Source organism: Bombina bombina, chromosome 2 (assembly GCF_027579735.1).
Source record: "Bombina bombina isolate aBomBom1 chromosome 2, aBomBom1.pri, whole genome shotgun sequence".
In the NCBI taxonomy this organism is placed as follows: domain Eukaryota; kingdom Metazoa; phylum Chordata; class Amphibia; order Anura; family Bombinatoridae; genus Bombina; species Bombina bombina.
This window is the reverse complement of record NC_069500.1, coordinates 327,751,541-327,763,875: the sequence shown is the minus strand read 5'-3', so window position 1 is coordinate 327,763,875 and position 12,335 is coordinate 327,751,541.

Genomic DNA, 12,335 nt, shown 5'->3' with positions numbered 1-12,335 from the left:
TGCTATGCTGCTTTTGTATTCCACTATTTATTATGATGTTCTGTTTAGGAGGCATTCCCTAAAACCGCCACTTCAGCGCAGTGACTGGTAATGTATTTGGAAGCTTCTGGATTATGCACATTTCTCTGAGTTTGTGATTTTTAAGACAACAATTAACTTTTAGCATAACTGACAGATTTTAGTATCAACCTGGCCCAGGATGTATCCATTCAAGAGTTTTTTATTTTGCTAATCTTACTGTTTTGATGAAAATTTATAGTTTTTGTTTTGGACAATTTATTGTCCGTGTTTCTCCGGTTAGATTACTAAAAGTACGATAAGAACACCTCATGGACACACCTTATTAATTGTGTTTGAGAAATGAGGTTGATAAATTATCCGAGTATGACAAATGTTTTTATTCAGACTTTTAGAGATCCAGTCCTCCACTTCATATAAAACTGATTAATAGGCATTTGAATGAATGCCTGAATTTATTTCTCCTGCCTCGTTAGGTTTCAGGCTGAATGGAGGAAAGTATTTACTTGGTCCTTTTATCAGCTATATCCTATTTCAGTTTGACCTACTGAATATCTAGATCATCATGGAAATTTAGGATCATGTGGTTGTTCCTTTCATCAGGGTTTTAAGTCTCTCTTTAAGATGTTACATTTTCAGAGTAGAATGTGCTTAACTTGAGATCCCAGATACAAGTGAAATACTCTTAGTTTTGAATTCTGGTCTTTTAATTCTGGATACGTTCAAGAAACATTACTTTCCTTCTTAATATGGAAAGAGTCCACAGCTGCATTCCTTACTTGTGAGAAATACTGAACTTGACCACCAGGAGGAGGCAAAGACACCCCTGCCAAAGGCTTAAATACCTCCCCCGCATTCTCATAACCCCAGTCATTCTTTGCTTTTTGTCACAGGAGGTTAAAAGAGAAGTGTTAGAAGATTTCGGAGTATGTCTCTTATGGAGGGTAGTACTCTTCGAGATGGGACTGGAGTTTTAAGTAGTCCTGTCAGCCTCTCAGTGAGAGCTAGGATAAAAGTTAGAGTCCGGAGCTGCAGGGAGAGTCTTTCTGCGAAACCATCCCGACTCATATTAACAGCTCCTTAAGCAATCGGCGTTGACAAGTTTCGCTGCCTGCTTTCTTTACTCAATTCCATGTCAGAAGCAACGCTACTATCTGTCAAACTTGACGGACCGTGTTACTGTTCCACTGCTCAGATTCTGGTAAGATCATTTAATTTTTTATACATGTATGATAATGCAAGAAGGACAGGGTGACTTCATTTATCTGTATGGAATCAAGGGTTAATATCTCCTGAGAGGGATTATTGAACAGTGGTGAATTGTCTTATATGTTTATTTGATTTTATGCTGCTTTTATGTGTGAGATTTTATGGGCTCATAGGTTGTTATGGAATATACAGGTTTCACTTTAAGAGCTGTGCAGCTTACAAGCTTGGCATGTTTTCTTTTGCAAGATGTACCGAGTCCACGGATTCATCCTAACTTGTGGGATATTGTCCTTCCTGACAGGAAGTAACAAAGAGTGCACCACAGCAGAGCTGTCTATATAGCTCCCCCCTTAACTCCACCCCCCAGTCATTCTCTTTGCTGGCTCTAAGCAGGAAGGCTTAAGAGAAGAGGTGTTAAACTGTTAGTTTTATCTTCAATCAAGTGTTTGTTGTTTTTAAATGGTACTGGTGTTGTACTATTTACTCTCAGGCAGGACATAGATGAAGATTTCTGCCTGGAGGATGATGATCTTAGCATTTGTAACTAAGGTCCACTGCTGTTCCTCACACTGAAGTTTTCCTGTACTCCTCAGCTTCTGTGGGAACGGTTTCTTGCTATACAGCAATGAGGTATGTTTAGTCATATTTTCTGCAGAGACTGTGTTAACTCAGAAAGGCTGACAGTGTCCCCATTAGGGGAAGGGGAAGCAGTAATCCTAGTGTTATCAGAGGTTTTTACTAGCTTGCATAAAGGGTTAATTTTTTGTGGGCACTCAGTTTTTTATGTGAAATTGGGACAAACGTTTTTGTGTCTGGGAGTAACATTTTCTGTTTTATGGGACATTTGCTTGAGGGTTCTTTGGGGTTGTTTATAACCCACATGGCTTTCAGGCAGGGTTTGTTAGTTTTGTGTAGGCCCCAGCAACATCGAGTGAGGTGGGCGGGGCCTACATTTACAAGCAGCAAGCAACTTCTCCTGAGGTCCTGAGTCTTCTGAGGGACTAATTGAAGCTTTAAACCTCATATTATCGCTTTCTAAGGGCAGGTAGGGCCACAGCAGAGCTGTGGCAAGGTGCTTTAAGGGGTTTTAACCGGTTTTAGACACTTATCAATCCGTTTTTTTCATTTGGGGGTCTATTGCTTTGTTACTTGTGTTGCAATCCTTCTGTTAAAATTTCGGAATTTTTTAAGCAATTTTAACCTGTTTTGCAGTTTGTGTATGCCTTTTTTTTCTCTTAAAGGTATAGTACCATTTTTGCAAATTGTGTTTTTTTCATTAAATAAAGTGTTTTCCAACCTTGCTTGCTTCATTACTAGCCTGTTAAACATATCTGACACTGAGGAAACTCATTGTTCAATTTGTTTAGAAGCCATTGTGGAACCCCCTCTAAGAATGTGTCCCAATTGTACTGATATGTCTATAAATTGCAAACAGCATATTTTGACTAATAAGAATTTGGCATTAAATGATTCTCAGACAGAAGTAAATCAGGTTTTGCCATCTAGTTCTCCCCAAGTGTCACAACCAGTTACGCCCGCACAAGCGACGCCAAGTACTTCTTTCACCTTGCAAGATATGGCTTCAGTTATGAATACTACCCTCACAGAGGATTTATCTAAACTGTCAGGGTTGCAAGGGAAGCGCAGTAGCTCTGGGTTAAGAACAAATGCTGAGCCTTCTGTCGCTTTAGTAGCCGTATCCGATATTCCCTCACAATGTTCTGAGGTAGGGATGAGGGATTTGCTGTCTGAGGGAGAGATTTCTGATTCAGGAAAGATGTTCCCTCAGACAGATTCTTATGACGGCATTTAAATTTAAGCTAGAGCACCTCCGTTTATTGCTCAGGGAGGTTTTAGCTATTCTGGATGATTGTGACCCTATTGTCGTTCCAGAGAAATTGTGTAAAATGGACAAATATTTAGAGGTTCCTGTTTACACTGATGTTTTTCCGGTCCCTAAGAGGATTTCGGACATTGTTACTAAGGAGTGGGATAGACCAGGTATTCCGTTCGCTCCCCCTCCTGTTTTTAAGAAAATGTTCCTCATTTCTGACACCATAAAGCACTCATGGCAGACGGTCCCTAAGGTGGAGGGAGCTATTTCTACTCTGGCTAAGCGTACAACTATACCTATAGAAGATAGTTGTGCTTTCATTGATCCTATGGATAAAAAGTTAGAGGGTCTCCTAAAGAAAATTTTTGTTCATCAGGGTTTTCTTCTTCAACCTATAGCGTGGATTGTTCCGGTAACCACTGCAGCTGCTTTTTGGTTTGAGGCTCTAGAAGAGGCTCTTCAGATGGAGACCCCACTAGATGATATTTTGGACAGAATTAAGGCCCTTAAAGGGACACTCAACCCAAATTATTTTCTTTCATGATTCAGATAGAGCATGCAATTTTAAGCAACTTTCTAATTTACTCCTATTAATTTTTATTAGTTCTCTTGGTATATTTATTTGAAAAAGAAGGCATCTAAGCATTTTTATTAGTTCAGAACTCTGGAGAGCTCTTTTTATTGGTGGATGAATTTATCCACCAATCAGCAAGAACAACCCAGGTTTACCAAAAATGGGCCGGCATCTAAACTTAAATTCTTGCATTTCAAATAAAGATACCAAGAGAATGAAGAAAATTTGATAAAAGGAGTAAATTAGAAAGTTGCTTAAAATTCCATGCTCTGAATCATGAAAGAAAAAAAATGGTTACAGTGTCCCTTTAAGTTGGCTAATTCTTTTATTACAGACGCCGCTTTTCATCTTGCTAAGTTAGTGGCAAAGAATTCAGGTTTTGCCTTTTTAGCGTGAAGAGCGTTATGACTTAAGTCCTGGTCAGCTGATGTGTCATCTAAATCTAAGCTTTTGACCATCCCTTTCAAAGGTACGACCCTATTCGGGCCTGCACTGAAAGAGATCATTTCAGACATCACTGGAGGGAAGGGTCATGCCCTCCCTTAAGATAAGTCAAATAAAACAAGGACCAAACAAAATAATTTTCGTTCCTTTCGAAACTTCAAGGGTGGTCCCGCTTCCTCTTCCCCTGCTGCAAAGCAAGAGGGGAACTTTGCTCAATCCAAGCCAACCTGGAAACCTAACCAGACTTGGAACAAGGGTAAACAGGCCAAAAACCTGCTGCTGCCACTAAGACAGCATGAGGGGGTAGCCCCCGATCCGGGACCGGATCAAGTAGGGGGCAGACTTTCTCTCTTTGCTCAGGCCTGGGCAAGAGACGTTCAGGACTCCTGGGCCGTAGAAATTGTAACCCAGGGGTATCTCCTAGATTTGAAAAGATTCTCCTCCAAGGGGGAGGTTCCATCTTTCTCAATTGCCTGTAAACCAGACAAAAAGAGAGGCGTTCTTACGCTGTGTAGAAGACCTTTATACCATGGGAGTGATCTGCCCAGTTCCGAAATCAGAACAGGGGCAAGGTTTCTACTCCAATCTGTTTGTGGTTCTCAAAAAAGAGGGAACCTTCAGACCAATTCTAGATCTCAAGATCCTAAACCAATTCCTAAGAGTTCCATCATTCAAGATGGAGACCATTCGGACTATTTTACCAATGATCTAGGAGGGGTCAATATATGACTACCGTGGATCTAAAGGATGTGTATCTACACATTCCTATCCACAAAGATCATCACCAGTTCCTCAGGTTTGCCTTTCTGGACAGGCATTACCAGTTTGTGGCTCTTCCCTTTGGGTTGGCCACGCGCCAAGAATCTTCACAAAGGTGCTAGGGTCCCTTCTGGTGGTCCTAAGGCCGAGGGGCATAGCAGTGGCGCCTTATCTAGACGACATCTTAATTCAAGCGTCAACTTTCCAACTTGCCAAGTCTCACACAGACTTAGTGTTGGCCTTTCTAAGATCTCATGGGTGGAAGGTGAACGTGAAAAAGAGTTCTCTTATTCCTCTCACAAGAGTTCCTTTCCTGGGAACTCTGATAGATTCGGTGGACATGAAAATATTTCTGACGGAGGTCAGGAAATCAAAGATTTTAACCACCTGCCGAGCTCTTCATTCCATTCCTCGGCCGTCAGTGGCTCAGTGTATGGAGGTAATCGGACTTATGGTAGCGGCAATGGACATAGTTCCGTTTGCTCGCTTGCATCTCAGACCACTGCAACTATGCATGCTCAACAGTGGAATGGGGATTATGCAGATTTATCTCCTCAGATAAATCTGGATCAAGAGACCAGAGACTCTCCTCTTTGGTGGTTGTCACAGGATCACCTGTCCAGGGGAATGTGTTTCCGCAGGCCAGCGTGGGTTATTGTGACGACGGACGCCAGCCTACTGGGCTGGGGTGCAGTCTGGAATTCCCTGAAAGCACAGGGTTTGTGGACTCCGGAAGAGGCCCTCCTACCGATAAATATTCTGGAATTAAGAGCGATATTCAATGCTCTTCAGGCGTGGCCTCAGCTTGCTTCGGCCGGATTCATCAGGTTTCAGTCGGACAACATCACGACTGTAGCTTATATCAATCATCAGGGGGGAACAAGGAGTTCCTTGGCGATGATAGAAGTTTCCAGGATAATCCGATGGGCAGAGACTCACTCTTGCCATCTATCAGCGATCTATATCCCAGGTGTGGAGAACTGGGAGGCAGATTTTCTAAATCGGCAGACTTTTCATCCGGGGGAGTGGGAACTCCATCCAGAGGTGTTTGCTCAACTGGTTCAGCTATGGGGCACACCAGAATTGGATCTGATGGCGTCTCGTCAGAACGCCAAACTTCCTCGTTACGGATCCAGGTCTTGGGATCCTCAGGCAGTACTGATAGATGCTCTAGCAGTACCCTGGTCGTTCAACCTGGCTTATGTGTTTCCACCATTCCCTCTCCTTCCGCGTCTGATTGCCAGAATCAAACAGGAGAGAGCTTCGGTGATTTTGATAGCGCCTGCATGGCCACGCAGGACTTGGTATGCAGACCTGGTGGACATGTCATATCTGCCACCATGGACTCTGCCACTGAGACAGGACCTTTTGATTCAATACCTTGATTCAGGCTCGAAAGCCTGTCACGAGGAAGATCTATCATAAGATATGGCGTAAATATCTATTTTGGTGTGAATCCAAAGGCTACTCATGGAGTAAGATCAGGATTTCCTAGGATTTTGTCTTTTCTCCAAGAAGCATTGGAGAAAGGATTGTCCGCTAGTTCCTTAAAGGGACAGATATCTGCTTTGTCTATTCTGTTGCACAAGCGTCTGGCAGATGTCCCAGACGTTCGGGCTTTTTGTCAGGCTTTAGTTAGAATTAAGCCTGTGTTTAAACCTATTGCTCCGCCATGGAGTCTCAATTTAGTTCTTTAAGTTCTTCAGGGGGTTCCATTTGAACCCATGCATTCCATAGATATTAAGCTTCTATCTTGGAAAGTTCTATTTCTAGTTGCTATCTCTTCAACTCGAAGAGTTTCTGAACTATCTGCATTACAATGTGACTCGTCTTATCTTGTTTTCCGTGCTAAGGTGGTTTTGCGTACCAAACCTGGGTTCCTCCCTAAGGTTGTTTCTAACACGAATATCAATCAGGAAATTGTTGTTCCTTCTCTGTATCCTAATCCTTCATCTAAGAAGGACCGTCTGTTGCACAACTTGGACGTGGTTCGTGCCTTGAAGTTTTATTTGCAGGCAACCAAAGATTTTTGCCAATCATGTTCTTTGTTTGTTGTCTATGCTGGAAAGCGTAGCGGTCAAAAGGCTACGGCTACCTCTTTCCTTTTGGCTGAAAAGCATCATCCGTTTGGCTTATGAGACTGCTGGATAGCAGCCTCCTGAAAGAATTACAGCTCACTCCACTAGAGCGGTGGCTTCCACATGGGCTTTTAAAAATTATGCTTCTGTTGAACAGATTTGTAAGGCTGCGACTTGGTCTTCGCTTCATACCTTTTACAAATTTGACAAATTTTATACTTATACTTTTGCTTCTTCGTAGGGTATTTTTGGGAGAAAGGTTTTGCAAGCAGTAGGGCCTTCCGTTTAGGTTCCTGTCTTGTCCCTCCCTTCATCCGTGTCCTAAAGCTTTGGTATTGGTATCCCACACGTTAGGATGAATCCGTGGACTCGGTACATCTTACAAAAGAAAACAGAATTTATGCTTACCTGATAAATTTCTTTCTTTTGCGATGTACCGAGTATACGGCCCGCCCTGTCTATTCAAGACAGATAGTATTTTTTATGTAAACTTCAGTCACCTCTGCACCTTTATAGTTTCTCCTATTCTTCCTTGGCCTTCGGTCGAATGACTGAGGGGTGGAGTTAAGGGGGGAGCTATATAGGCAGCTCTGCTGTGGTGCTCTCTTTGCTACTTCCTGTCAGGAAGGACAGTATCCCACAAGTTAGGATGAATCCGTGGACTCGGTACATCGCAAAAGAAAGAAATTTATCAGGTAGCATAAATTCTGTTTTTTCTTCTATAAAGGTAAGACTAGTCCACGGATTCATCCTTTACTTGTGGGATTATCTTTCTGCTAACAGGAAGTGGCAAAGAGCACCACAGCAGAGCTGTCTATATAGCTCCTCCCTTAGCTCCACCCCCCGTCATTCTCTTTGCCTCCTCTAAGTACTAGGAAGGGTAAAGTGAAAGAGGTGATAAAATATTAGTTTCTCCAACATTGGTGTGTCCGGTCCACGGCGTCATCCTTACTTGTGGGAATATCTCTTCCCCAACAGGAAATGGCAAAGAGTCCCAGCAAAGCTGGCCATATAGTCCCTCCTAGGCTCCGCCCACCCCAGTCATTCTCTTTGCGGTTGCACAGGCAACATCTCCACGGAGATGGTTAAGAGTATGTGGTGTTTAGTTGTAGTTTTTTATTCTACTATCAAGAGTTTATTTTAAAATAGTGCTGGTATGTACTATTTACTCTGAAACAGAAAAAGATGAAGAGTTCTGTTTGTGAGAGGAAGATGATTTTAGCAGCAGTAACTAAAATCGTTTGCTTTTTCCACATAGGACTGTTGAGATGAAGTAACTTCAGTTGGGGGAAACAGTTAGCAGACTTTTCTGCTTAAGGTATGACTAGCCATATTTCTAACAAGACTGTGTAATGCTGGAAGGCTGTCATTTCATGGGGACCGGTAAGCCATTTTCTTAGTCTCAAACAGAATAAAGGGCTTAATATGGGCTGTAAAACTGGTAGACACTTTTATGGGCAAAATCGATTGCTTTATTTGAGCATTTTATACATGTTTATGCTTGTAATTCACACTTATAAGCTTGGGGAACGTTTTTTAACGTCAGGCACTGAGTTAGACACCCTTTCAGTCAGGAAGGGCCTTCCCAGTTGTAGGCTGAGCCTCATTTTCGCGCCATTACTGCGCAGTTACTTTTGAGAGCAAGACATGCAGATGCATGTGTGTGGATCTGAAAGTAGTTGGAAAGGTTCCTAGAAGGCTTCATTTGGTATCGTATTCCCCCCTGGGTTTGGTAAAGTCGCAGCAAAGGCTGTAGTTGGGACTGTAGAGGGGTTAAAACTGTAACCGGCTCCGGTTTCTTTATTTTAAGGGTTAAAGCTCTGAAATTTGGTGTGCAATACTTTTAATGCTTTAAGACACTGTGGTGAAAATTTGGTAAATTTTGAACAATTCCTTCATACTTTTTCACATATTCAGTAATAAAGTGTGCACTGTTTAAAATTTAAAGAGACAGTAACGGTTTTGTTTTAAAGCGGTTTTTGTGCTTTGACAAGTTTAAGGTTGTTTAACATGTCTGTACCTTCAGATAAGCTATGTTCTATATGTATGAAAGTCAATGTGTCTCCCCCTTCAAAATTGTGTGATAATTGTGCCATATCGTCCAAACAAAGTAAGGACAGTACTGCCACAGATAGTAAAATTGCCCAGGATGTTTCATCAGATGAAGGGAGTAGACATAGTTCTACATCATCTCCTTCTGTGTCTACGCCAGTTTTGCCCACGCAGGAGGCCCCTAGTACTTCTAGCGCGCCAATGCTTATTACTATGCAACAATTGACGGCAGTAATGGATAACTCCTTAGCAAATATTTTATCCAAAATGCCTACATATCAGAGAAAGCGCGATTGCTCTGTTTTAAACACTGTAGAGCAGGAGGGCGCTGATGATAATTGCTCTGTCATACCCTCACACCAATCTGAAGGGGCCATGAGGGGAGGTTTTGTCAGATGGGGAAATTTCAGATTCAGGAAAAATTTCTCAACAGGCTGAACCTGATGTTGTGACATTTAAATTTAAATTAGAGCATCTCCGCGCACTGCTTAAGGAGGTGTTATCTACTCTGGATGATTGTGACAACCTGGTCATTCCAGAAAAATTATGCAAGATGGACAAGTTCCTAGAGGTTCCGGTGCACCCCAACGCTTTTCCTATACCCAAGCGGGTGGCGGACATAGTGAATAAGGAGTGGGAGAAGCCCGGCATACCTTTTGTTCCCCCCCCCCTATATTTAAGAAATTATTTCCTATGGTCGACCCCAGAAAGGACTTATGGCAGACAGTCCCTAAGGTCGAGGGGGCAGTTTATACTCTAAACAAGCGCACTACTATTCCTATCGAGGATAATTGTGCTTTCAAAGATCCTATGGATAAAAAATTGGAGAGTTTGCTTAAAAAGATTTTTGTACAGCAAGGTTACCTTCTGCAACCCATTTCGTGCATTGTTCCTGTCACTGCAGCAGCGTGGTTCTGGTTCGAGGAACTAGAAAAGTCGCTCAGTAGAGAGACTCCGTATGAGGAGGTTATGGACAGAGTTCACGCACTTAAGTTGGCTAATTCTTTCTTTTATTTTAGATGCCGCTTTGCAATTAGCTAGATTAGCGGCGAAAAATTCAGGGTTTGCAATTGTGGCGCGCAGAGCGCTTTGGCTAAAGTCTTGGTCAGCGGAGCGGAACAAGGAATGGGATTTTACTCAAATCTGTTTGTAGTTCCCAAAAAAGAGGGAACTTTCAGACCAATTCTGGATTTAAAGATCCTAAACAAATTTCTCAGAGTTACCATCGTTCAAAATGGAAACCATTCGAACGATTCTACCTACAATCCAGGAAGGTCAATTTATGACTACCGTGGATCTAAAGGATGCGTATCTTCATATTCCTATCCACAAAGAACATCATCAGTTCCTAAGGTTCGCCTTTCTGGACAAACATTACCAGTTTGTGGCCCTCCCATTCGGGTTAGCCACTGCTCCAAGGATTTTCACAAAGGTACTCGGGTCCCTTCTAGCGGTTCTAAGACCAAGGGGCATTGCAGTAGTACCGTACTTGGACGACATTCTAATACAAGCGTCGTCTCTTTCAAAGGCAAAGGCTCACACAGACATTGTTCTGGCCTTTCTCAGATCTCACGGATGGAAGGTGAACATAGAAAAAAGTTCCCTGTCTCCGTCGACAAGAGTTCCCTTCTTGGGAACAATAATAGATTCTTTAGAAATGAGGATTTTCCTGACAGAAGTCAGAAAGTCAAAACTTCTAAACGCTTGTCAAGTTCTTCATTCTATTCCTCGTCCTTCCGTAGCTCAGTGCATGGAAGTAGTAGGGTTGATGGTTGCAGCAATGGAGACAGTTCCTTTTGCGCGATTTATCTAAGACCATTACAACTGTGCATGCTGAAACAGTGGAATGGGGACTATACAGACTTGTCTCCAGTGATTCAAGTAGATCAGAAGACCAGAGACTCACTCCGTTGGTGGCTAACCCTGGACCACCTGTCCCAGGGAATGAGCTTCCGCAGACCAGAGTGGGTCATCGTCACGACCGACGCCAGTCTAGTGGGCTGGGGCGCGGTCTGGGAATCCCTGAAAGCTCAGGGACTTTGGTCTCGGGAAGAGTCTCTTCTCCCGATAAACATTCTGGAACTGAGAGCGATATTCAATGCTCTCAGGGCTTGGCCTCAACTAGCAAAGGCCAGATTCATAAGATTCCAATCAGACAACATGATGACTGTTGCTTAAATCAATCATCAGGGGGGAACAAGGAGTTCCCTGGCGATGAAAGAAGTGACCAAAATAATAAAATGGGCGGAGGATCACTCCTGCCACCTATCTGCGATCCACATCCCAGGTGTGGAAAACTGGGAGGCGGATTATCTGAGTCGTCAGACATTCCATCCGGGGGAGTGGGAACTCCACCCGGAGATCTTTGCCCAATTGACTCAATTATGGGGCATTCCAGATATGGATCTGATGGCGTCTCGTCAGAACTTCAAGGTTCCTTTCTACGGGTCCAGATCCAGGGATCCCAAGGCGACTCTAGTGGATGCACTAGTAGCGCCTTGGACCTTCAACCTAGCTTATGTGTTTCCACCGTTTCCTCTCATTCCCAGGCTGGTAGCCAGGATCAAGCAGGAGAGGGCCTCGGTGATCTTGATAGCTCCTGCGTGGCCACGCAGGACTTGGTATGCAGACCTGGTGAATATGTCATTGGTTCCACCATGGAAGCTACCTTTGAGACAGGACCTTCTTGTACAGGGTCCATTCGAACATCCAAATCTGGTCTCCCTCCAGCTGACGGCTTGGAGATTGAACGCTTGATTCTAACAAAGCGTGGGTTTTCAGATTCTGTGATAGATACTCTGGTTCAAGCCAGAAAACCGGTAACTAGAAAAATTTACCATAAAATATGGAAAAGATATATCTGCTGGTGTGAATCCAAGGGATTCCCATGGAATAAGATAAAAATTCCTAAAATACTTTCCTTTCTACAAGAAGGTTTGGATAAAGGATTATCAGCGAGTTCTCTAAAGGGACAGATTTCTGCTTTATCTGTCTTACTACACAAACGACTGGCAGCTGTGCCAGATGTTCAAGCATTTGTTCAGGCTCTGGTTAGGATCAAGCCTGTTTACAGACCTTTGACTCCTCCCTGGAGTTTAAATCTAGTTCTTTCAGTTCTCCAAGGGGTTCCGTTTGAACCTTTACATTCCATAGATATTAAGTTGTTATCTTGGAAAGTCTTGTTTTTGGTTGCTATTTCTTCTGCTAGAAGAGTTTCTGAGTTATCTGCTCTGCAGTGTACTCCGCCCTATCTGGTGTTCAATTCAGATAAGGTTGTTTTGCGTACTAAGCCTGGTTTTCTTCCAAAGGTTGTTTGCAACAAAAATATTAAACAGGAGATAGTTGTACCTTCTTTGTGTCCGAATCC